Source organism: Anomaloglossus baeobatrachus, chromosome 8 (genome assembly GCF_048569485.1).
Source record: "Anomaloglossus baeobatrachus isolate aAnoBae1 chromosome 8, aAnoBae1.hap1, whole genome shotgun sequence".
NCBI lineage: Eukaryota > Metazoa > Chordata > Amphibia > Anura > Aromobatidae > Anomaloglossus > Anomaloglossus baeobatrachus.
Genome location: NC_134360.1, coordinates 60,997,473 through 61,023,299, shown reverse-complemented (window position 1 = coordinate 61,023,299; position 25,827 = coordinate 60,997,473). Strand labels below are relative to the sequence as shown.

General features: G+C 53.8%; 1 protein-coding gene across 2 annotated transcripts in view; it reads left to right on the top strand.

The window, feature by feature from the left end:
- Nucleotides 1-25,827, top strand: part of FANCD2 (FA complementation group D2) — a 208,250-nt gene that overhangs the window by 144,520 nt on the left and 37,903 nt on the right. The gene's annotated exons all lie outside the window — the stretch shown is intronic.

Genomic DNA, 25,827 nt, shown 5'->3' with positions numbered 1-25,827 from the left:
AGACTTTCTGAGACTATGGCTAAGATATTAGAAGCCTTGCAGTCCAGGCCGGCATCTCAAGCCAGGGGCACTGTGGTATCATTGTCCCCTGGTTCCCCTCAGTTGGAACAGCAATGTCTTCCCGGGGTGTCTCATGGATCCCAGGGTGAGGTCTCTGACACGGACCGCAGCCCCAGACCGACTAAGCGAGCTCGCTATGAAATTCCCTCGACATCATCACAATGTTCAGGGTCTCAGCGAGAGGACTCTCTGTATGATGAAGCGGAGGTAGCTGATCAGGATTCTGATCCTGAAGCCGCTCTCAACCTTGATACTCCTGATGGGGACGCCATAGTGAATGATCTTATTGCGTCCATCAATGAAATGTTGAATATTTCTCCCTCAGCTCCTCCAGTGGAGGAGTCAGCTTCTCAGCAGGAGAAATTCCGTTTCAGGTTTCCCAAGCGTACAAAGAGTATGTTTCTGGACCACTCTGACTTCAGAGAGGCAGTCCAGAAACACCGAGCTTATCCAGATAAGCGTTTTTCCAAGCGCCTTAAGGATACACGTTACCCTTTTCCCCCTGACGTGGTCAAGGGCTGGACTCAGTGTCCCAAGGTGGATCCTCCAATCTCCAGACTTGCGGCTAGATCCATAGTTGCAGTGGAAGATGGAGCTTCACTCAAGGATGCCACTGACAGACAGATGGAGCTCTGGTTGAAATCCATCTATGAAGCTATCGGCGCGTCTTTTGCTCCAGCATTCGCAGCCGTATGGGCACTCCAAGCTATCTCAGCTGGTCAGGCGCAAATTGACGCACTCACGTACGTCTGCGCCGCAGGTGGCGTCCATAACCTCTCAAACGTCGGCATTTGCGTCCTACGCTATTAATGCTGTCCGGGACTCTGCGACCCGTACGGCGGTTGCAGCCGCCAATTCGGTGGTAATACGCAGGGCCTTGTGGCTGCGGGAATGGAAGGCAGATTCGGCTTCCAAAAAGTGCTTAACTGGATTGCCATTTTCTGGCGACCGTTTGTTTGGTGAGAGATTGGATGAAATCATCAAACAATCCAAGGGAAAGGAAACATCCTTACCCCAAGCCAAACCAAAAACACCCCAACAGAGGAGGGGACAGTCGAGGTTTCGGTCCTTTCGGGGTGCGGGCAGGTCACAATTCTCCTCGTCCAAAAGGCCTCAGAAGGATCAGAGGAACGCCGACGCATGGCGGTCTAAATCACGCCCTAAAAAGACCGCCGGAGGTGCCGCTACCAAGGCGGCTTCCTCATGACTTACGGCCTCCTCACACCGCATCCTCGGTCGGTGGCAGGCTCTCCCGCTTTTGCGACACCTGGCTGCCACAAGTAAAAGACCGTTGGGTGAGAGACATTTTGTCTCACGGTTACAGGATAGAGTTCAGCTCTCGTCCTCCGACTCGATTCTTCAGAACATCTCCGCCTCCCGAGCGAGCCGAGGCTCTTCTGCAGGCGGTGGGCATTCTGAAGGCAGAAGGAGTGGTGGTCCCGGTTCCTCTTCAGCAACAGGGTCACGGTTCTACTCCAACCTGTTTGTGGTTCCAAAGAAGGACGGGTCCTTCCGTCCTGTTTTGGACCTAAAACTGCTCAACAAACACGTAAGGACCAGGCGGTTCCGGATGGAATCCCTCCGCTCCGTCGTCGCCTCAATGTCCCAAGGAGATTTCCTAGCATCGATCGATATCAAGGATGCTTATCTCCACGTGCCAATTGCTCCAGAGCATCAGCGCTTCTTGCGCTTCGCCATAGGAGACGAACACCTTCAGTTCGCGGCACTGCCGTTCGGCCTGGCGACAGCCCCAAGGGTTTTCACCAAGGTCATGGCTACAGTAGTTGCGGTCCTCCACTCTCAGGGTCACTCAGTGATACCTTACTTAGACGATCTGCTGGTCAAGGCACCCTCTCAAGAGGCATGCCAACACAGCCTCAACGTTACTCTGGAGATTCTCCAGAGTTTCGGGTGGATCATCAATTTCCCAAAGTCAAATCTGACACCGGTCCAATCACTGACATATCTTGGCATGGAGTTTCATACTCTTCCAGCGATAGTGAAGCTTCCGCTGGACAAACAGCGTTCACTACACACAGGGGTACAATCTCTCCTTCAAGGTCGGTCACACCCCTTGAGGCACCTCATGCACTTCCTGGGGAAGATGGTGGCAGCAATGGAAGCAGTCCCTTTCGCGCAGTTTCACCTGCGTCCTCTTCAATGGGACATCCTACGCAAGTGGGACAGGAGGCCGACGTCCCTAGACAGGAACGTCTCCCTCTCTCAAGCAACCAAAGCTTCCGTTCGGTGGTGGCTTCTTCCCACCTCATTATCGAAAGGGAAATCCTTCCTACCCCCATCCTGGGCGGTGGTCACGACGGACGCGAGCCTGTCAGGGTGGGGAGCAGTTTTTCTCCACCACAGGGCTCAGGGTACGTGGACTCAGCAAGAGTCCTCACTTCAGATCAATGTTCTGGAGATCAGGGCAGTGTATCTTGCCCTAAAAGCGTTCCAGCAGTGGCTGGAAGGCAAGCAGATCCGAATTCAGTCGGACAACTCCACAGCGGTGGCTTACATCAACCACCAAGGTGGGACACGCAGTCGGCAAGCCTTCCAGGAAGTCCGGAGGATTCTGCTGTGGGTGGAAGCCACAGCATCCACCATATCCGCAGTTCACATCCCGGGCGTAGAAAACTGGGAAGCAGACTTTCTCAGTCGCCAGGGCATGGACGCAGGGGAATGGTCCCTTCACCCGGATGTGTTTCAGGAGATCTGTTGCCGCTGGGGGATGCCGGACGTCGACCTAATGGCGTCACGGCACAACAACAAGGTCCCAACATTCATGGCTCGATCTCAAGATCACAGAGCTCTGGCGGCAGACGCCTTAGTTCAGGATTGGTCGCAGTTTCAGCTTCCTTATGTGTTTCTTCCTCTGGCTCTGTTGCCCAGAGTATTACGCAAGATAAGGGCCGACTGCCGCCGCGCCATCCTCGTCGCTCCAGACTGGCCGAGGAGGTCGTGGTACCCGGATCTGTGGCATCTCACGGTCGGCCAACCGTGGGCACTGCCAGACCGACCAGATTTGCTGTCTCAAGGGCCGTTTTTCCATCTGAATTCTGCGGCCCTCAACCTGACTGTGTGGCCATTGAGTCCTGGATCCTAGCATCTTCAGGATTATCTCAAGAGGTCATTGCCACTATGAGACAGGCTAGGAAACCAACGTCCGCCAAGATCTACCACAGGACGTGGAAAATATTCCTGTCGTGGTGCTCTGCTCAGGCGTTTTCTCCCTGGCCATTTGCCTTGCCCACTTTTCATCTCAATCAGGACATCTCCTTACCCTCGTTTTGTCCTCATCCAGTTCACCAATGTGAAAAGGATTTGCACTTGTTAGATCTGGTGAGAGCACTCAGACTCTACATTTCTCGTACGGCGCCCCTGCGCCGCTCCGATGCTCTCTTTGTCCTTGTCGCTGGCCAGCGTAAAGGGACACAAGCTTCCAAATCAACCCTGGCTCGGTGGATCAAGGAACCAATTCTCGAAGCTTACCGTTCCTCGGGGCTTCCGGTTCCCTCAGGACTGAAGGCCCATTCTACCAGGGCCGTGGGAGCGTCCTGGGCCTTGCGACACCAGGCTACGGCTCAGCAGATGTGTCAGGCAGCTACCTGGTCGAGCCTGCACACTTTCACGAAACACTATCAGATGCATACCTATACTTCGGCAGATGCCAGCCTAGGTAGGCGAGTCCTTCAGGCGGCAGTTGCCCACCTGTAGGACGGAGCCGTTACGGCTCTATTATGAGGTATTATTTACCCACCCAGGGACTGCTTTTGGACGTCCCAATTGTCTGGGTCTCCCAATTAGGAGCGACAAAGAAGAAGGGAATTTTGTTTACTTACCGTAAATTCCTTTTCTTCTAGCTCCAATTGGGAGACCCAGCACCCGCCCCTGTTTTTTGTATACACATGTTGTTCATGTTAAATGGTTTCAGTTCTCCGATATTCCTTCGGATTGAATTTACTTTAAACCAGTTTATAATTTTTTCCTCCTTCTGGCTTTTGCACCAAAACTGATGAGCCTGTAGCAGTACGGGGGGTGTATAGGCTGAAGGGGAGGGGCTTTACACTTTTAGTGTAATACTTTGTGCGGCCTCCGGAGGCATAGCTATACACCCAATTGTCTGGGTCTCCCAATTGGAGCTAGAAGAAAAGGAATTTACGGTAAGTAAACAAAATTCCCTTCTTCTCGTGACCGATTGTTTGGTGAGCGTTTAGATGAAATCATTAAACACTCCAAGGGTAAGGATTCAGCCTTACCGCAACCCAGACAAAACAAACCCCAACAGAGGAGGGGACAGTCTGGTTTTCGGTCCTTTTGAGGCTCAGGCAGGTCCCAATTCTACTCGTCCAAAAGGACTCAAAAGGATCAGAGGAGCTCAGATTCTTGGCGGACTCAATCACGCCCAAAAAAGCCAGCCGGAAGAACCGTTACCAAGACGGCTTCCTCATGACTTTCAGTCTCCTCTCTCCGCATCCTCGGTCGGTGGCAGGCTCTCCCGCTTTGGCGACATTTGGCTGTCACAGGTCAAAGACCGTTGGGTGAGAGACATTCTGTCTCACGGGTACAGGATAGAGTTCAGCTCTCGTCCTCCAACTCGTTTCTTCAGAACTTCTCCACCGCCCGACCGAGCCGATGCTCTGCTGCAAGCGGTGTCCGCTCTAAAGGCGGAAGGAGTGGTGACTTCTGTTCCTCTTCAGGAACAAGGCCACGGTTTTTACTCCAATTTGTTTGTGGTGCCAAAGAAAGACGGGTCGTTCCGTCCCGTCCTGGATCTAAAGCTGCTCAACAAACACGTAAAAACCAGGAGGTTCCGGATGGAATCTCTCCGCTCCGTTATCGCCTCAATGTCTCAAGGAGATTTCCTAGCATCAATAGACATCAAGGATGCTTATCTCCACGTGCCGATTGCACCAGAGCATCAGCGTTTTCTACGCTTCGTTATAGGAAGCGAACACCTGCAGTTCGTAGCTCTACCTTTCGGGCTGGCGACAGCCCCTCGGGTCTTCACCAAGGTCATGGCAGCAGTAGTAGCAGTCCTGCACTCGCAAGGTCACTCTGTGATCCCGTATTTAGACGATCTACTTATCAAGGCACCCTCTCAAGAGGCATGCCAACACAGCCTGAACGTGGCACTGAAGACTCTCCAGAGTTTCGGGTGGATCATCAACTTTTCAAAGTCAAATCTAACCCCGACCCAATCACTAATATATCTTGGCATGGAGTTTCATACTCTCTCAGCGATAGTGAAACTTCCACTGGACAAACAGTGCTCGCTACAGACAGGGGTGCAATCTCTCCTGCAGGGCCAGTCGCACCCCTTGAGGCGCCTCATGCACTTCCTAGGGAAGATGGTAGCAGCAATGGAAGCAGTTCCTTTCTTCGGCGCTCTATTGGGAGACCCAGACGATTGGGTGTATAGCACTGCCTCCGGAGGCCACACAAAGCAATTACACTAAAAAGTGTAAGGCCCCTCCCCTTCTGGCTATACACCCCCAGTGGGATCACTGGCTCACCAGTTTTCTGCTTTGTGCGAAGGAGGTCAGACATCCACGCATAGCTCCACTGTTTGTAGTCAGCAGTAGCTGCTGGCTATATCGGATGGAAGAAAAGAGGGCCCATATGGGGCCCCCAGCATGCTCCCTTCTCACCCGCGGTGGTGCTTGTAAGGTTGAGGTACCTATTGCTGGTACAGAGGCTGGAGCCCACATGCTGTTTTCCTTCCACATCCCCTGGAGGGCTCTGTGGAAGTGGGATCTTGCCGGCCTCCAAGCCCTGAGGCCGGGCTCCATCCACAGACCCAGAGAACCTGCTGGATTTGGAGCGGGAGTGCCGTTCAGGGACAAGGCCCTGCAACTTTCAGGTACTCTGTGTCCCCGGCAGGCACGGACACTCTCAAGGCTTGCTGAGCGTTATAGTGCGCCGGGGACAGTAGCGCTGTGCGCTGGGGTTAGGTCACTGCAGCTTTGCTGAGTGACGTTACATGTTGGGAACTACTGCGCCGACCGCTGCTGGAGCGGCGGCGCAGCTGCGACTTGTGGTGCGCCGGGGACTTTGCGCCGACCGCGCTTTTACGGCGGCGGCGCTTCTAACTTTAGCCCCCGGCTTCTGCGGCCTAGCGCCGCTTCGTTCCCGCCCCCACCCTGTCAATCAGGGTAGGGGAGAGACGCTGCTCAATTGGCAGCGCCGAGGGCTGGAGCTTTATTTACATGCTCCAGCCCTCTCACTAGGCACAGTGGGAAGCAGGCTTCCCGCTCTTCGTCTGTATACGCCCAGGGCCCGCCCCCCCTCTCCACAAGGACGCCGGCAGCCATTACACATGCGGTCTAGCTGGGGAAAGGCAGCAGGCTCTGGGAGACCCAGACTAAAGGGATTTCGGCGACCACACACCCGCTCCTAAGCGGGCGGTAAGCTGCACTTTAGTGCTGGCCCCACTTGTGCCTCAGTGTTATATTAGTGTACTTTTTTCTTAGTACCATATATATATATATAGTTGCACTGTAAGGTCGCTTCTTGGCTGGACACCCTGTACTGCTCTGAGGAGGCAGCAACATGTCATCCGCAAAACGCAAGGGTGCCAAGGCACAGGCTGTGTACACTGTTTGTACTGCATGTGGGGCTGATCTACCGGCAGGCTCCAAAGACTCACATTGTATGCAATGTTCAGTCCCAGTGGCACTCCGTCAGCCAGAGCCTAATGTGGTGGTAGCCCAGGCAGAGACGCCTGTGAACCCTGCCCCGGTGACGGGGACAGACTTTGCAGTTTTTGCTGACAAAATGTCTGTGACTATGTTAAAAATCCTGGAGACCTTGCAGTCCAGGCCAGTTACTCAGACCATGGACACTGCTGTGTCTATGCTCTCCGGTCCCCCTCAGTTGGAACTAATCCGTACTTCAAGGGGGTCTCAAGCATCACAGGCTGATGTCTCTGACTCAGATGACAGTCCCAGGCAGCCTAAGCGAGCTCGCTGGGAAAGACCCTCCACGTCATCACACTGCTCAGGGTCTCAGCGAGAAGAGTCTCTCTGTGATGAGACTGAGGACGGTGATCAGGATTCTAATCCTGAGGCTCCTTTCAATCTGGATGCCCCTGATGGTGACGCCATGGTTAATGACCTTATATCGGCAATTAATAGACTGTTGGATATTTCTCCCCCAGCCCCTTCTGAAGAGGAGGCAGCGGCACAGCAGGAGAAGTTCCATTTCCTGTATCCCAAGCGTAAATTAAGTGCTTTTTTGGACCACTCTGACTTCAGAGAATCAATCCAGAAGCACGACGCTCATCCAGACAAGCGTTTCTCTAAACGTTCTAAGGATACCCGTTATCCTTTCTTCAGCGCTCTATTGGGAGACCCAGACGATTGGGGTATAGCTACTGCCCTCCGGAGGCCACACAAAGCACTACACTAAAAAGTGCAAGGCCCCTCCCCTTCTGGCTATACCCCCCCGTGATATCACGGGTTCTCCAGTTTTAGCTTTGTGTGCGAAGGAGGTCAGACATCCATGCATAGCTCCACAGATTTTAGTCAGCAGCAGCTGCTGACTATGTCGGATGGAAGAAAAGAGGGCCCATGTAGGGCCCCCAGCATGCTCCCTTCTCACCCGTGGATGGTGTTGTAAGGTTGAGGTACTTATTGCTAGTACAGAGGCCGGAGCCCACATGCTGTTTTCCTTCCCCATCCCCATGAGGGGCTCTGGGTGAAGTGGGATCTTACCGGTCTCCAGGCACAGAGACCGAGCTCCATCCACAGACCCAAAAGAACCTGCTGGATATGGAGCTGAGTATCGTCAGGGACAGGGCCCTGCTACATCAAGGTACTCTGTGTTCCCATGCACATCGCGCCCACACACACCAGCATTGCTGGGAGTGCTAGTGCGCCGGGGGTAACAGCGCGGAGCGCTGGTGCTATTATTCACTGCAGCTTTGCTGAGTGAATTTATGTATTGAAAACGGCCGCGCCGGCCGCTGCTGGTTGTTTTTTACATTGTGGCGCGGCTGGGACTTGTGGTGCGCCGGGGGACTTCGGCGTCGGCCGTGCACATAGGACGGCCGCGCTTATTACTAGAGTCCCCGGCTTTGCGGCCTAGTTTTCGTTTCGTTCCCGCCCCAGCCCTGCCAGTCAGAGGAGGGGCGGGACGCTGTACAGTAGCTCAGCGCAGGGAGCTGGAGTCTGCTTTGCATTCTCCAGCCCCCTCTCACTGAACACAGTGAGACGCCGGGTTCCCGCTCTTGGCTGGGGCTCGCCCACGGCCCGCCCCTCTGCACAGGACGGGGAAGAGAAGCCGGCAGCCATTATGGTTTCCACTCTGGGAGAACGGAACCAGTCACAGGTTTTTGGGCGACCTCGCACCCGCTCTTGTGCGGGCGGTAAGCAACTGACACCACTAATGCTGAAGTGGGCTTTTGGGCTGTGTGCTGATATGCTATGCACTGTACTGTACTGTCGCTATTCTGGGCAACAGCAGCAAATAAGCAATGCTGCTGAGGCACAAGCTTTCAATGCTTCTTCGTTTGCATGTGCTGCAGTGTTTACTGTCAGATTGGGCAACAGCAGCAGTAGAGCAATTTGTGCTAAGGCACAAGCTTTCAATGCTGCTTCGCTTGCATGTGCTGCACGGTTTATTGTTATGATATACATTCACTGTATGTCGCTATTCTTGGCTAATGCGCCCAGATAAACAGACAAAAGCAGCAGTAGAGCAATGGTGCTACGGCACAAGTTTTCAATGCTGCTTGACTTGCATTGGCTGCAGTGTTTACTGTCATGCTTGTATGCTATACATTCACTGTATGTCGCTATCCTTGGCTAATGTTCCTGGATAAATAGACAACAGCAGCAGAAAGGCTAGGGTGCTAACGCGCAAGCTTTCAATGCTGCTTGGATTGCATGGGCTGCAGTGTTTACTGTCATGCTGTATGCTATACATTCACTGTATGTCGCTATCCTTGTCTCATGCTCCTAGATAAATAGACAACAGCAGCAGAAGAGCAAATGTGCCAAGCCACAAGTTTTCAATGCTGCGTGTACTACATGTGCTGAAGTGTTTATTTGTACTTCATGCTTGTATGACTATTCACTGTACGGTCGCTATCCTCGGCTAGGCTCTTAGATAGCTAGACAACAACAGCAGAAAAAGACAAGTTGCCAATGCACGGGCTTTCTATGCTGCTTGTACTGCATGTCATACGGTTTCAGGACCCCCAGTGCGTGCAATTGCTCAACCGGGGTCTCTGCTATATGTGGCCAAGGGAACCACCTGTGATCTCTGTCCAGAGACAGGGACGAAGTTGCAGTTTTTCCGCGGATATATTGTCTGTGACTATGACTGACATCTTACAGACTTTGCACCCCAAGCAGACCGTGGGCAATATGGTTGCAATGACCCTGGCCGCCCTGATCTGGAGCATCTCAAGGCGCCAGAGTGATTCCAGGCATCCCAGAGAGCAGGCATCCGTCACGGTCGACAGTCCCAGATGGCCTAAGCGGGCTCGCTGGCATTAGCCCTCGACTACATCACTGGGCAAGGTCCCAGCTGGAGTACTCTCTGTACGATGAGGCAGACGTAGCTGTTCAGGACTCTGTTCCTGAGACCGCTCTCAATCCGGATACACCGGATGGTGACGCTATAGTGAATAATCTTATTGCGTCCATCAACGAAAGGTTGGGTATTTCTCCCTCAACTCCTCCAGTGGAGGGGTCAGCTTCACAGCAAGAGAAATCTCTATATATTGAGTACTTGTTTAGCACTCTGACTCCAGAGACGCAGTCCAGAAACGACACGCTTATCACGATAAGCGTTTCTCCGACCGTATTAATGAGACACGTGTCGCTCCCCCTGACGTGGTCAAGCGCTTGACCCAGTATCCAAATGTGGATCCCCCAATCTCCATGCTTGCAGCTAGATCTATAGTTGTAGTGGTGGATAGGACTTCACTTCAAAAGGCCATTGACAGGCAGATTGGCCTCTGGTTGCAATCTGTCTATGAAGCTATCGGCAGGTCGGCTGCTCCGGCAGTCGCAGCCGTGAAGGCACTGCAAGCTATTTCAGCTAGTATTGCGCAGAGGGTCGCTGTCACAGGTACTCTCGGTCCCAGCAGCGTCTTTAACTCGCAATGTCGGCATGGCGAATCATGCTGTTATTGCTGTCCGAGACTCTACGAGCCGGACGTCAGTGGCATCCGCCAACTCCGTGTTTTTACGCAGAGGCTAGTAGTTGAGAGATTGGAACAGAGGCTGCTTCCAACGAAGTGCTTAACCAGGTTGCCTTTATCTAGTGATAGTCTGTTGGTAAGGGTTGAATGAAATCATTCAACTATCCAAGACGACTCAAAAAGCCCAGAAGGGCATAGATTCCTAGCGGGCTCAATTCACGCCCGGGGAAGGCAGCCGGAGGATCCGCTACCAAAGCGTTTTCCTCATAATTTTCAGCCCTCTCACTCCGCAACCGCGGGGGGGCAGACTCCCCCGCTTTAGCGGCATTTACCTACCGCAGGTTGAGGGCCTGTGAGTGAGAGTCAGTTTGTTTTCAAACTACCGCACCGACCGAGCCGAGGCTCTTCTGCAGGCGGAAAGAGCGGTAATCCCTGTTCCTCTTCAGGAACCAGATACGCATTTTGCCCCGACCTGGTCGTGGTGCCAAAATAGGACGGCTCCTTCCGTCCCGTTCTGGACTTTATACTGCTTAACGAGCACGTGAAAACCAGGCGGTTCCGGATGGCATCACTCCGCTCCGTCATTGCCTCTCTGTCTCAAGGAGTTTTTCCTAGCTTCAATAGACATCAGGATGCTTATCTACACGTGCCGATTGCTCCGAGGCACCGGCGTTGGCTACGATTCGTTATTAAAGACGAGAATATTTCGTTTCGTAGCCATACCCTTTGGCTGGCGACAGCCCCACGGGTGTTCACCAAGTTCGTGGCAGCAGAGGGAGCAGTCCCGCGCTCTCACGGTCACTCTGTGATCCTTTACTTGGGCAATCTACTGGTCAAGGCACTCTCCTTTACAAGCATGCCAACACAACCTGAACATGGCGCTGGACCCTTCCCAGAGTTTCGGGTGGGTCTTCAACTTTTCAAGGTTGAACCCAATCGCTGGCATCTCCTGGAGAGTTTTCACACTCTCTCAGCGATAGTGAAGCTTCCGCTGGACAAACAGCGTTCACTACAGACGAGGGGACAGTCTCTCCTTCAAGGAGGCGCCTCATCCAGAGGCGAGTTTTAGCTTTTCCAGACGGTCAAAGACCATCTTCAGAGGAGTCCACTCTTCAACTCAGTGGTCTGGAGCTCTGGGCAGTGTATCTTGCACTGCAAGCCTTCCTGCAGTGGCTGGAATGCAAATAGATCCGAATTCAGTCGGACTATCCACAGCGGTGGCATACACCAACCACCAAGGCGGACTACGCAGTCGACAAGACTCCCAAGAGGTCCGGCGGATTCTGCTATGGGTAGAAGACAGAGCATACACCATATCAGCTGTTCACATCCCGGGCGTACGACACTAGGAAGCAGACTTCCTCAGTCGCCAGGGCGTGGACGCAGGGGAATGGGCTCTGCACCCGTTTGTTTGCAAGAATTCTGTAGACGCAGGATGAAGACGGACGTCGACGTCATGGCTTCTCGGCAACAACAAGGTCCCGATTTTCATGACGCGGTCTTACGATCAAAGAGCTCTGGCGACAGGCGCCTTGGCTCAGGATTGGTCACAGTTCCAGCTACCGATTGCTGCCACACCATCCTCGTCGCCCCAGACTGGCCGGGGAGGTCGTGGTAACGTGATCTATGGCATCTCACCGTCGGTCGACCGTGAGCACGACGTCATTGCCACCATGAGACGGGCTAGCCAGCCGCGGTCTGCCAAGATCTACCACAACTCGTGGAAGATATTCTTATCTTAGTGTTCTGCTCAGGGAGGGTCTCCCTGGCCATCGGCATTGCCTACTTTGCCTTCCCTCCTGCAATCTGGTTGGGAAAGAGGTTGGTCGCTCGGCTCCCTTTAAGGGCAAGTCTCGGCACTATCCGTGTTCTTTTCAGAAGCGTCTAGCACGTCTTCCTAAGGTGCGCACGTTACTACAGGGGGTTTGTCATATTGTGCCCCCGTACAAGCGGCCGTTAGATCCATGGGATCTGAACAGGGTACTAGTTGCTCTCCAGAAGCCGCATTTCGAGCCTCTGAGGGAAGTTTCCCTTTCGCGCCTGTCACAGAAAGTGGCCTTTCTGGTTGCGATCACGTCGCTTCGGCGAGTGTCTAAGCTGGCGGCTCTGTCATTCAAGGCTCCCTTCCTAGTGTTCCACCAGGACAAGGTAGTGCTGCGCCCTATTCAGGAGTTTCTCCCTAAGGTTGTATCCGCGTTTCTTCTTAATCGGGATATACCCTTTCCTTCCTTTTGTTCTCATCCGGTTCTCCGGTATGAAAAGGATTTACAGTTGTTAGTTCTGGTGAGAGCACTCAGAATCTACATTTCCCGCACGGCGCCCATGCGCCGCTCTGATGCATTTTTTGTCCTTGTCGCTGGTACGCGCAAGGGGTTGCAGGTTTCTAAAGCCACCATGGCTCGATGGATCAAAGAACCAATTCTTGAAGACTACCGTTCTGCGGGGCTTCCGGTTCCTTCAGGGCTGAAGGTCCATTCTACCAGAGCCGTAGGTGCGTTTTGGGCATTACGACACCAGGCTACGGCTCAACAGGTGTGCCAGGCAGCTACCTGGTCGAGCCTGCACATTTTTCACCAAACATTATCAGGTGCATACCTATGCTTCGGCGGACGCCAGCCTAGGTAGAAGAGCCCTGCAGGTGGCAGTGGCTTCCCCATAGGGGAGGGCTGTCTTGCAGCTCTAACATGAGGTATTTCTTTACCCACCCAGGGACAGCTTTTGGACGTCCCAATCGTCTGGGTCTCCCAATAGAGCGCTGAAGAAGAAGGGAATTTTGTTACTTACCGTAAATTCCTTTTCTTCTAGCTCTTATTGGGAGACCCAGCACCCGCCCTGTTGTCCTTCGGGATTTTTTTGTTGTTTGCGGGTACACATGTTGTTCATGTTGAACGGTTTTTCAGTTCTCCGATGTTACTCGGAGTTAATTTGTTTAAACCAGTTATTGGCTTTCCTCCTTCTTGCTTTGGCACTAAAACTGGAGAACCCGTGATATCACGGGGGGGGTATAGCCAGAAGGGGAGGGGCCTTGCACTTTTTAGTGTAGTGCTTTGTGTGGCCTCCGGAGGGCAGTAGCTATACCCCAATCGTCTGGGTCTCCCAATAAGAGCTAGAAGAAAAGGAATTTACGGTAAGTAACAAAATTCCCTTCTTTCCCTCTGAAGTAGCCAAACGCTGGACCCAGTGCCCAAAGGTGGATCCCCCAATTTCCAAGCTTGCGGCTAGATCCATAGTCGCAGTAGAGGATGGCGCTTCACTTAAAGATGCCAACGACAGACAGATGGACCTTTGGTTGAAATCTGTCTATGAAGCTATCGGCGCGTCGTTTGCTCCAGCATTCGCGGCCGTGTGGGCACTCCAAGCTATTTCAGCTGGTTTAGCACAGGTGGATGCTATCATACATCCAGCAGTGCCACAGGTGGCGTCCCTAACTTCGCAAATGTCTGCGTTTGCGACCTATGCTATCAATGCTGTCCTAGAATCTACGAGCCGTACCTCTATGGCGGCCGCCAATTCTGTGGTTTTGCGCAGAGCCTTATGGTTAAAGGACTGGAAAGCAGATGCTGGTTCCAAAAAATGCTTAACCAGCTTGCCATTATCTAGAGACAGACTGTTTGGTGAGCCATTGGCTGAAATCATAAAACAGTCCAAGGGTAAGGACTCTTCCTTACCACAGCCCAGAGCAAGTAAACCTCAACAGAAAAAGTGGCAGTCGAGGTTTCGGTCCTTTCGAGGCTCGGGCAAGCCCCAATTCTCCTCGTCCAAAGGGACTCAGAAAGGACAAGGGAGCTCAGATTCCTGGCGGGCTCACTCACGCCCCAGGAAAGCAAATGGAGGAACCGCTTCCAAGGCGGCTACCTCATGACTTTCGGCCTCCTCCCTCCGCATCCTCGGTCGGTGGCAGGCTCTCCCGCTTTTGCGACATTTGGCTGTCTCAGGTCAAAGACCGGTGGGTAACAGACATTTTGTCTCGCGGGTACAGAATCGAGTTCAGTTCTCGGCCTCCACTTCGGTTCTTCAGAACCTCCCCACACCCCAACCGAGCAGATGCCCTGCTGCAGGCGGTGGACTCTCTAAGAGCAGAAGGAGTCGTGATCCCTGTCCCCCCTCTAGAACGGGGGCGAGGATTTTACTCCAATCTCTTTGTGGTTCCAAAAAAGGACGGCTCCTTCCGTCCTGTTCTGGACCTAAAACTGCTCAACAAGCATGTGAACGCCAGGCGGTTCCGGATGGAATCCCTCCGCTCAGTCATTGCCTCAATGTCCCAAGGAGATTTCCTAGCATCAATAGACATCAAAGATGCTTATCTCCACGTGCCGATTGCTACGGAACACCAACGCTTTCTGCGCTTCGTGATAGGAGACGAACATCTTCAGTTCGTGGCTCTGCCATTTGGTCTGGCGACAGCCCCCCGGGTGTTCACCAAGATCATGGCAGCAGTTGTAGCAGTCTTGCACTCTCACGGACACTCTGTGATCCCTTACTTGGACGATCTACTGGTCAAGGCACCCTCTCAGGAGGCATGCCAACTCAGCCTGAATTTTGCACTGGAGACTCTCCAGGCGTTCGGGTGGATCATCAACTTCCCAAAGTCAAATCTGTCACCGACCCAATCACTAACGTATCTTGGCATGGAGTTTCATACTCTCTCAGCGATAGTGAAGCTTCCGCTGAGCAAGCAGCGGTCACTACAGACAGGGGTGCAGGCTCTCCTTCAAAGTCAGTCGCACTCCTTAAGACGCCTCATGCACTTCCTCGGGAAGATGGTGGCGGCAATAGAGGCGGTTCCGTTTGCGCAGTTTCATCTGCGTCCACTTCAATGGGACATTCTCCGCCAATGGGACGGGAAGTCGACATCCCTAGACAGGAAAGTCTCCCTTTCCCAGACGGCCAAGGACTCTCTGCAGTGGTGGCTCCTGTCCACCTCATTATCACAGGGAAGATCCTTCCTACCACCGTCCTGGGCGGTGGTCACGACAGACGCGAGTCTGTCAGGGTGGGGAGCAGTGTTTCTCCACCACAGGGCTCAGGGTACGTGGACTCAGCAGGAGTCCACCCTTCAGATCAATGTTCTGGAAATCAGAGCAGTGTTTCTTGCCCTACTAGCCTTCCAGCAGTGGCTGGAAGGGAAGCAGATCCGAATTCAATCGGACAACTCCACAGCGGTGGCATACATCAATCACCAAGGAGGGACTCGCAGTCGGCAAGCCTTCCAGGAAGTCCGGCGCATTATGATGTGGGTGGAAGCCACGGCCTCCACCATATCCGCAGTTCACATCCCCGGCGTAGAAAACTGGGAAGCAGACTTCCTCAGTCGCCAGGGCATGGACGCAGGGGAATGGTCCCTTCACCCGGACGTGTTTCAGGAAATCTGTCGCCGATGGGGAAGGCCGGACGTCGACCTAATGGCGTCTCGGCACAACAACAAGGTCCCAACATTCATGGCACGGTCTCGCGATCAAAGAGCTCTAGCAGCAGACGCCCTAGTGCAAGATTGGTCGCAGTTCCGGCTCCCTTATGTGTTTCCACCTCTGGCACTCTTGCCCAGAGTGCTACGCAAGATCAGATCCGACTGCAGCCGCGTCATACTCGTCGCTCCAGACTGGCCGAGGAGGGCGTGGTATCCGGATCTGTGGCATCTCACGGTCGGCCAACCGTGGGCACTACCAGACCGACCAGACTTACTGTCCCAAGGGCCGTTTTTCCATCGGAATTCTGCGGCCCTCAACCTGACTGCGTGGCCATTGAGTCCTGGATCCTAGCGTCTTCAGGCTTATCACAAGGGGTCGTTGCCACCATGAGACAGGCTAGGAAGCCCACGTCTGCTAAGATCTACCACAGAACGTGGAGGATATTCTTATCCTGGTGCTCTGCTCAGAGAGTGTCTCCCTGGCCATTTGCATTACCTACCCTTCTTTCTTTCCTCCAATCTGGGTTAGAAAAAGGTTTGTCGCTCGGCTCCCTTAAAGGGCAAGTCTCGGCGCTATCCGTCTTTTTTCAGAAGCGTCTAGCACGACTTTCTAAGGTGCGCACGTTCCTACAGGGGGTTTGCCATATAGTTCCCCCGTACAAGCGGCCGTTAGATCCATGGGATCTGAACAGGGTACTAGTTGCCCTCCAGAAGCCGCCCTTCGAGCCTCTGAAGGAGGTTTCACTTTCTAGACTTTCACAGAAAGTGGCTTTTCTGGTAGCGATCACATCTCTTCGGAGAGTGTCTGAGCTAGCAGCGTTGTCTTCCAAGGCTCCCTTCCTGGTCTTCCACCAGGACAAGGTAGTGCTGCGCCCCATTCAGGAGTTTCTCCCGAAGGTGGTATCCTCTTTTCATCTTAATCAGGATATCTTTTTGCCTTCGTTTTGTCCTCATGCAGTTCATCGGTATGAGAAGGATTTACATTTGTTAGATCTGGTGAGAGCACTCAGAATCTACATTTCCCGCACAGCGCCCCTGCGCCGTTCGGATGCACTCTTTGTCCTTGTCGCTGGTAAGCGCAAAGGGTCGCAGGCTTCTAAGGCCACCCTGGCTCGATGGATCAAAGAACCAATTCTTGAAGCCTACCGTTCTGCGGGGCTTCAGGTTCCATCAGGGCTGAAGGCCCATTCTACCAGAGCCGTGGGTGCGTCCTGGGCATTGCGACACCAGGCTACGGCTCAACAGGTGTGCCAGGCAGCTACCTGGTCGAGTCTGCACACTTTCACCAAACATTATCAGGTGCATACCTATGCTTCGGCGGACGCCAGCCTAGGTAGAAGAGTCCTGCAGGCGGCAGTTGCCTCCCCGTAGGGGAGGGCTGTCTTGCAGCTCTAACATGAGGTATTTCTTTACCCACCCAGGGACAGCTTTTGGACGTCCCAATCGTCTGGGTCTCCCAATAGAGCGCCGAAGAAGAAGGGAATTTTGTTACTTACCGTAAATTCCTTTTCTTCTAGCTCTTATTGGGAGACCCAGCACCCGCCCTGTTGTCCTTCGGGATTTTTGGTTTGTTTGCGGGTACACATGTTGTTCATGTTGAACGGTTTTCAGTTCTCCGATGTTACTCGGAGTGAATTTGTTTAAACCAGTTATTGGCTTTCCTCCTTCTTGCTTTTGCACTAAAACTGGTGAGCCAGTGATCCCACTGGGGGTGTATAGCCAGAAGGGGAGGGGCCTTACACTTTTTAGTGTAATTGCTTTGTGTGGCCTCCGGAGGCAGTGCTATACACCCAATCGTCTGGGTCTCCCAATAAGAGCTAGAAGAAAAGGAATTTACGGTAAGTAACAAAATTCCCTTCTTTGCGCAGTTTCATCTGCGTCCATTACAATGGGACATTCTCCGCCAATGGGACGGGAAGTCGACGTCCCTCGACAGGGAGGTCTCCCTCTCTCAGGCAGCCAAGGAATGTCTCCGGTGGTGGCTTCTTCCCACCTCATTGTCAAAAGGAAAGTCGTTCCTACCCCCATCCTGGGCGGTGGTCACGACAGATGCGAGTCTATCAGGGTGGGGAGCAGTGTTTCTCCACCACAGGGCTCAAGGTACGTGGACTCGGAAAGAGTCCACCCTTCAGATCAATGTTCTGGAAATCAGAGCAGTCTATCTTGCCCTACAAGCCTTCCAACAGTGGCTGGAAGGCAAGCAGATCCGAATTCAGTCGGACAACTCCACAGCGGTGGCATACATCAACCACCAAGGGGGAACACGCAGTCGGCAAGCCTTCCAGGAAGTCCGGCGGATTCTGACGTGGGTGGAAGACACGGCATCCACCATATCCGCAGTCCACATCCCAGGCGTAGAAAACTGGGAAGCAGACTTTCTCAGTCGCCAGGGCATGGACGCAGGGGAATGGTCCCTTCACCCGGACGTGTTTCAGGAGATCTGTCGCCGCTGGGGGATGCCGGACGTCGACCTGATGGCGTCACGGCACAACAACAAAGTCCCGGTTTTCATGGCACGGTCTCACGATCACCGAGCTCTGGCGGCAGACGCCTTAGTTCAAGATTGGTCGCAGTTCCGGCTACCGTATGTGTTCCCACCTCTGGCATTGTTGCCCAGAGTGCTCCGCAAAATCAGGTCCGACTGCCGCCGCGCCATTCTCGTCGCTCCAGACTGGCCAAGGAGGTCGTGGTACCCGGATCTGTGGCACCTCACGGTAGGCCATCCGTGGGCACTACCAGACAGTCCAGACTTGCTGTCTCAAGGGCCGTTTTTCCATCTGAATTCTGCGGCCCTGAACCTGACTGTGTGGCCATTGAGTCCTGGATCCTAGCGGCCTCAGGTTTATCTCATGAAGTGGTTGCCACCATGAGACAGGCTAGGAAGCCATCCTCCGCCAAGATCTACCACAGGACGTGGAGGATATTCCTATCTTGGTGCTCTGCTCAGGGAGTTTCTCCCTGGCCTTTTGCATTGCCTACTTTTCTTTCCTTCCTGCAGTCTGGGTTGGAAAAAGGTTTGTCGCTTGGCTCCCTTAAAGGTCAAGTCTCCGCGCTATCCGTATTTTTTCAGAAACGCCAGGCGCGACTTCCTCAGGTACGCACGTTCCTGTAAGGGGTTTGTCATATCGTCCCCCCTTACAAGCGGCCGTTGGAGCCCTGGGACCTGAACAAGGTTCTAATTGCTCTCCAGAAGCCGCCTTTCGAGCCTATGAAGGAGGTTTCCCTTTCTCGTCTTTCACAGAAAGTGGCCTTTCTAGTGGCGGTCATGTCTCTTCGGAGAGTGTCCGAGCTGGCGGCGTTATCATGCAGATCTCCATTCCTGGTGTTTCACCAGGACAAGGTAGTTCTGCGTCCAATTCCAGAATTTCTTCCCAAGGTGGTATCTTCCTTTCATCTCAATCAAGATATCACTTTACCGTCTTTGTGTCCGCATCCAGTTCACCAATTTGAAAAGGGTTTGCATTTATTGGATCTGGTGAGAGCACTCAGGATCTACATTTCCCGCACGGCGTCTCTGCGCCGCTCGGATGCACTCTTTGTCCTTGTCGCTGGTCAGCGTAAAGGGTCGCAAGCTTCCAAATCCACCCTTGCGCGGTGGATCAAGGAACCAATTCTTCACACCTACCGTTCGGCTGGGCTTCCGATTCCATCAGGGCTGAAGGCCCATTCTACCAGAGCCGTGGGTGCGTCCTGGGCATTACGGCACCAGGCTACGGCTCAGCAGGTGTGCCAGGCGGCTACCTGGTCGAGTCTGCACACTTTTACCAAGCATTATCAGGTGCATACCTACGCTTCGGCGGATGCCGGCCTAGGTAGACAAGTCCTTCAGGCGGCGGTGGCTCACCTGTAGGAAAGGGCTGTTTGACGGCCCTATCACGAGGTATTCTTTTACCCACCCAGGGACTGCTTTTGGACGTCCCAATTGTCTGGGTCTCCCAATTAGGAGCGACAAAGAAGAAGGGAATTTTGTTTACTTACCGTAAATTCCTTTTCTTCTAGCTCCAATTGGGAGACCCAGCACCCGCCCTGTTTTCTTAGGAAGTTTGTTTTTTTTCGGGTGCACATGTTGTTCATGTTGAACAGTTCAGTTCTCCGAGGCTGTTTCTCGGGTTGAATTTGTATTTAAAACAGTTATTGGCTTTCCTCCTTCTTGCTTTTGCACTAAAACTGAGGAGCCCGTGATCCCACGGGGGGGTGTATAGCCAGAAGGGGAGGGGCCTTACACTTTTAAGTGTAATACTTTGTGTGGCCTCCGGAGGCAGTAGCTATACACCCAATTGTCTGGGTCTCCCAATTGGAGCTAGAAGAAAAGGAATTTACGGTAAGTAAACAAAATTCCCTTCATCCTGTCCTCATTAACATCCTTGCTTCTTTTGTGCTCTAGTCCAGTAGGTGGGTCCTAATCAGTGCTCTCTCTCTGCACACTTGTCATTCACTGATAAGCACCGCCCACCGGACTCCTAAATAAAATATAAGCAGGGATTTCTTTGTCGCTCCATTGGGAGACCCAGACAATTGGGTGTATAGCTTCTGCCTCCGGAGGCCACACAAAGTATTACACTTAAAAGTGTAAACCCCTCCCCTCTGCCTATACACCCCCCGTGCATCACGGGCTCCTCAGTTTTTATGCTTTGTGTTGAAGGAGGCACACATTCACTCATGCTCCCATTTTAGTCAGCAGCAGCTGCTGATTGTATCGGATGGAAGAAAAGAGGGCCCCTAACAGGGCCCCCGGCATGCTCCCTTCTCACCCCACTAAGTCGGCGGTGTTGTTAAGGTTGAGGTACCCATTTCGGGTACACAGGCTGGAGCCACATGCCGTTTTCCTTCCCCATCCCTTAGGGGCTCTGGGAGAAGTGGGATCCTATCCGGTCATCCAGGCACTGGGACCGGGCTCCCTCCGCAGCCCCTTTGGGATTCTGACGGACAGGAGACTGAGTATCATCAGGGACAGGGCCCTGCATCTACAGGTACTCTGTGTCCCCTTGGGAACGGTGCATGGAGCACTTTGGCCTCAGACGCTGCAGCGACTGCGGTGTTGGTATGAGACCGGGACTACCGCGCCGACCGCGCCTGCTTGCCGGCCGCGGTTTTAACTTTAGTCCCCGGCTTTTGCGGCCTAGTGCCTTAAACTCCCGCCCCCGGGCCTGCCAGTCAGGGGAAAGGGCGGGACGGTCGGTCTGACGCCGACAGTGAGGGCTGGAGCACACTTAGCTGTTCTCCTCCCCCCTCACTAATCACTCTGGGGCACCAGATTCCCGCACTTTTGTAGTTACGCCCACGGCTCCCTCCTCCCCTGTGAACGCCGACAGCCATGTTTTAAGCACATTCTGCCGGTGGAGGACTTCTGGCTGCAGCTCTGGGAGACCCGAGGCAGGGAATCTGGTGGCCACACACCGCTTGAGCGGTCGGTAAGCCACACCGTTCACCCGGTGCTGGTCCCCCTAGAGTGCCGAACTGTATATATATATATTATATTTGTATACATTTTCTCGGTTCGGCTGTACTGTTAGCTTGTGGCTATATATCCCTCAGTGATCATTCTCCTGGGAGACAACAGCATGTCGTTCACAAGGAGCAAGGGTGCCAAGACACAGGGTTATTTTGCAACCTGTACCTCTTGTGCGGCTATGCTACCTGCAGGTTCCACCTACCCTCACTGTGAGCAATGCTCGGGCCCTGTGGCACTCGCTCAGCCGGAGCCTGGGGCACTGGTGGGACCCTCGGCCCAGGTAGAACCGCCGGCTACCCCTGTACAGGTGGCAGGGACAGAGTTTGCAGTTTTAGCTGAGAAACTCTCTGAGTCACTTTCACAATCCATGGCTCAGTCTATGGACAAATGGTCTGCTAAGATACTAGAAGTCTTGCAGTCCAGACCGGCCCTTACACAGGCCCCGGGCACTGCGGGATCGTCCCCAGGCCCCTCTCGGTCTGCGACGAAGCGTGCTCCTGGGGTGGCCTCTAGTTATTACGTGGAGGACTCCGGCACGGACCGCAGTCCCAGACCGGCTAAGCGGGCTCGCTTAGAATCTTCCCCGACTTCATCACGCTGTTCGGGGTCTCAGCTTGAGGACTCTCTAGAGGATGAGGCGGAGGTCGCAGCCCAGGACTCTGACCCTGACGTTGCTCTCAATCTTGATACACCTGAAGGGGACGCCATAGTAAATGACCTTATAGCGTCCATCAACCAGGTGCTAGATCTTTCTCCCCCAACTCCTCCTATAGAGGAGTCGGCCTCACAGCAGGAGAAGCACCAGTTTAGGTTTCCCAAACGTACTCGGAGTGCTTTCTTCGATCACTCTAACTTCAGAGATGCTGTCCAGAAGCACAGGGCTTTCCCGGACAAGCGCTTTACTAAACGCCTTAATGACACACGTTACCCCTTCCCCCCTGACGTAGTTAAGGGTTGGGCTCAATGTCCCAAGGTGGATCCTCCAGTCTCTAGACTGGCGGCTAGATCCGTAGTAGCAGTGGCTGACGGTTCATCGCTCAAGGATGCCACGGACAGGCAGATAGAGCTCCTAATGAAATCCATCTATGAAGCCATAGGCGCGTCCTTTGCCCCAGCCTTTGCAGCAGTGTGGGCACTCCAGGCTATCTCAGCTTGTCTGTCTGAGATTAATGCGGTCACCCGTACCTCTGCTCCGCAAGTAGCGTCTTTGACTTCTCAGGCGTCGGTATTTTCATCCTACGCCATGAATGCTGTCCTGGACTCGGCTAGCCGTACAGCGGTAGCATCCGCCAATTCGGTGGCAGTCCGCAGGGCCATGTGGCTACGCGAATGGAAGGCAGACTCTGCTTCCAAGAAGTTCTTGACCGGTTTGCCTTTTTCTGGCGACCGATTGTTTGGCGAGCAATTGGATGAAATTATTAAGCAATCCAAGGGAAAGGACTCGTCCTTACCCCAGCCCAAACCAAAGAGACCTCAGCAACGAAAAATTCAAGCGAGGTTTCGGTCCTTTCGGCCCTCAGCCAGATCCCAATCCTCCTCGTCCAACAGGCCACAGAAGAGCCAGAGAAACTCTTCTGCATGGCGGTCTAAGTCACGTCCTCCAAAGACCGCCGGAGGCACCGTCTCCAAGGCGGCCTCCTCATGACTTTCGGTATCCCCAAACCGCATCCTCGGTCGGTGGCAGGCTCTCCCGCTTTTGCGACGCCTGGTGGCCACATGTCCAAGACCGATGGGTGAGGGACATTCTGTCTCACGGTTACAGGATAGAGTTCAGCTCTCGTCCTCCGACTCGTTTTTTCAGAACATCTCCGCCCCCCGAGCGAACCGTTGCACTTTTTCAGGCGGTGGACACTCTGAATACAGAAGGAGTTGTGATCCCCGTTCCCCTTCAGGAACGTGGTCGCGGTTTTTACTCCAACCTGTTCGTGGTGCCAAAAAAGGACGGTTCATTCCGTCCCGTTTTGAACCTCAAATTGCTCAACAGACATGTGAGAACCAGGCGGTTTCGCATGGAATCCCTCTGCTTTGTCATCGCTTCGATGTCCCAAGGAGACTTCCTAGCATCAATCGACATCAGGGATGCCTATCTCCATGTGCCGATCGCTCCAGAGCATCAACGCTTCCTGCGTTTCGCCATTGGGGACGAACACCTTCAGTTTGTGGCACTGCCTTTCGGCCTGGCGACAGCCCCACGGGTCTTCACCAAGGTCATGGCATCCGTTGTGGCAGTCCTACACTCTCAGGGCCACTCGGTGATCCCGTACTTAGACGATCTTCTAGTCAAGGCACCCTCCCGGGTGGCATGTCAACACAGTCTGACCGTTGCTCTGGAGACTCTCCAGAGGTTCGGGTGGATTATCAATTTCCCAAAGTCAAAATTGACTCCGACCCAATCACTGACTTACCTCGGGATGGAGTTTCATACTCTCTCAGCGATAGTCAAGCTACCGCTGGACAAACAGCGTTCGCTGCAAACAGGGGTGCAATCCCTCCTTCGGGCCCAGTCACACCCCTTGAGGCGCCTCATGCACTTCCTGGGGAAGATGGTGGCAGCAATGGAGGCAGTTCCCTTTGCGCAGTTTCATCTGCGTCCACTCCAATGGGACATTCTCCGCAAATGGGACAAGAGGTCGACGTCCTTAGACAGGAACGTCTCTCTTTCTCTGGCAGCCAAGACCTCTCTTCAGTGGTGGCTTCTTGCCACTTCTCTGTCGAAGGGAAAATCTTTCCTGCCCCCATCCTGGGCTGTGGTCACGACGGACGCGAGTCTGTCAGGGTGGGGAGCGTTTTTTCTCCACCACAAGGCTCAGGGAACCTGGACTCCGACAGAGTCCTCCCTTCAGATCAATGTTCTGGAGATAAGGGCAGTGTATCTAGCCCTAAAGGCGTTCCATCGGTGGCTGGAGGGCAGGCAGATCCGCATACAGTCGGACAACGCCACGGCGGTCGCGTACATCAACCACCAGGGCGGCACTCGCAGTCGTCAAGCCTTCCAAGAAGTTCGGCGGATTCTGCTGTGGGCGGAGGCCACAGCCTCCACCATCTCCGCGGTTCACATCCCGGGCGTAGAAAACTGGGAAGCAGACTTTCTCAGTCGCCAGGGCATGGACGCAGGGGAATGGTCTCTTCACCCGGACGTGTTTCAAGAGATCTGTTTCCGCTGGGGAACGCCGGACGTCGATCTCATGGCGTCTCGGCACAACAACAAAGTCCCGGCATTCATGGCGCGGTCTCAGGATCACAGAGCTCTGGCGGCGGACGCCTTAGTTCAGGATTGGTCGCAGTTTCGACTGCCTTATGTATTCCCTCCTCTGGCAGTGCTGCCCAGAGTGTTGCGCAAGATCAGGTCCGACTGCCGCCGCGCCATCCTCGTCGCTCCAGACTGGCCGAGGAGGTCGTGGTACCCGGACCTGTGGCACCTCACGGTGGGTCAACCGTGGGCGCTCCCAGACCGACCAGACTTGCTGTCTCAAGGGCCATTTTTCCATCTGAATTCTGCGGCCCTCAACCTGACTGTGTGGCCATTGAGTCCTGGCTCCTAGCGTCCTCAGGGTTATCTCAAGAGGTCATTGCCACTATGAGACAGGCCAGGAAACCAACGTCAGCCAAGATCTATCACAGGGCTTGGAGGATCTTCTTAGCCTGGTGCTCTGATAAGGGGTTTACCCCCTGGCCGTTTGCCTTACCCACGTTTCTTTCCTTCCTTCAATCCGGAATGGACAAGGGTTTGTCTCTCGGCTCTCTCAAGGGACAAGTATCGGCGCTTTCTGTGTTTTTTCAAAAGCGTCTAGCCAGGCTTCCGCAGGTCTGCACGTTCCTGCAGGGAGTTTGCCACATAGTCCCACCTTACAAGCGGCCGCTGGAACCCTGGGATCTCAACAGGGTTCTACGGGCTCTTCAGAAACCACCTTTTGAGCCGCTGCGGGATGTCTCTCTATCACGTCTTTCGCAGAAGGTGGCATTTCTAGTGGCAGTTACATCACTCCGAAGAGTGTCAGAGCTTGCAGCGCTGTCATGCAAAGCCCCCTTCCTGGTATTTCACCAGGATAAGGTGGTTCTGCGTCCGGTCCCGGACTTTCTCCCTAAGGTGGTGTCCCCTTTTCATCTCAATCAGGATATCTCCTTACCTTCATTTTGCCCTCATCCAATTCACCAATGTGAAAAGGATCTGCATTTGTTAGATCTAGTGAGAGCACTCCGGATCTACGTGTCTCGCACGGCGCCACTGCGCCGTTCTGATGCGCTCTTTGTCCTTGTCGCTGGCCAGCGTAAGGGGTCGCAGGCTTCCAAGTCAACCTTGGCTCGGTGGATCAAGGAACCGATTTTTGAAGCCTACCGTTCTTCTGGGCTTCCGATTCCTTCAGGGCTGAAAGCCCATTCTACCAGAGCCGTGGGTGCGTCCTGGGCATTGCGGCACCGGGCGACGGCTCAGCAGGTGTGTCAGGCAGCTACCTGGTCTAGTCTGCACACTTTCACGAAACACTATCAGGTGCATACCTATGCTTCGGCGGATGCCAGTCTAGGTAGGCGAGTCCTTCAGGCGGCGGTTGCCCACCTGTAAGAGGAGGGCCGTTGTCGGCTCTTTTTATCGGGGTATTCTTTTACCCACCCAGGGACTGCTTTTGGACGTCCCAATTGTCTGGGTCTCCCAATGGAGCGACAAAGAAAAAGGGAATTTTGTTTACTTACCGTAAATTCCTTTTCTTCTAGCTCCTATTGGGAGACCCAGCGCCCGCCCCTGTGCCCTTCGGGCTGTTT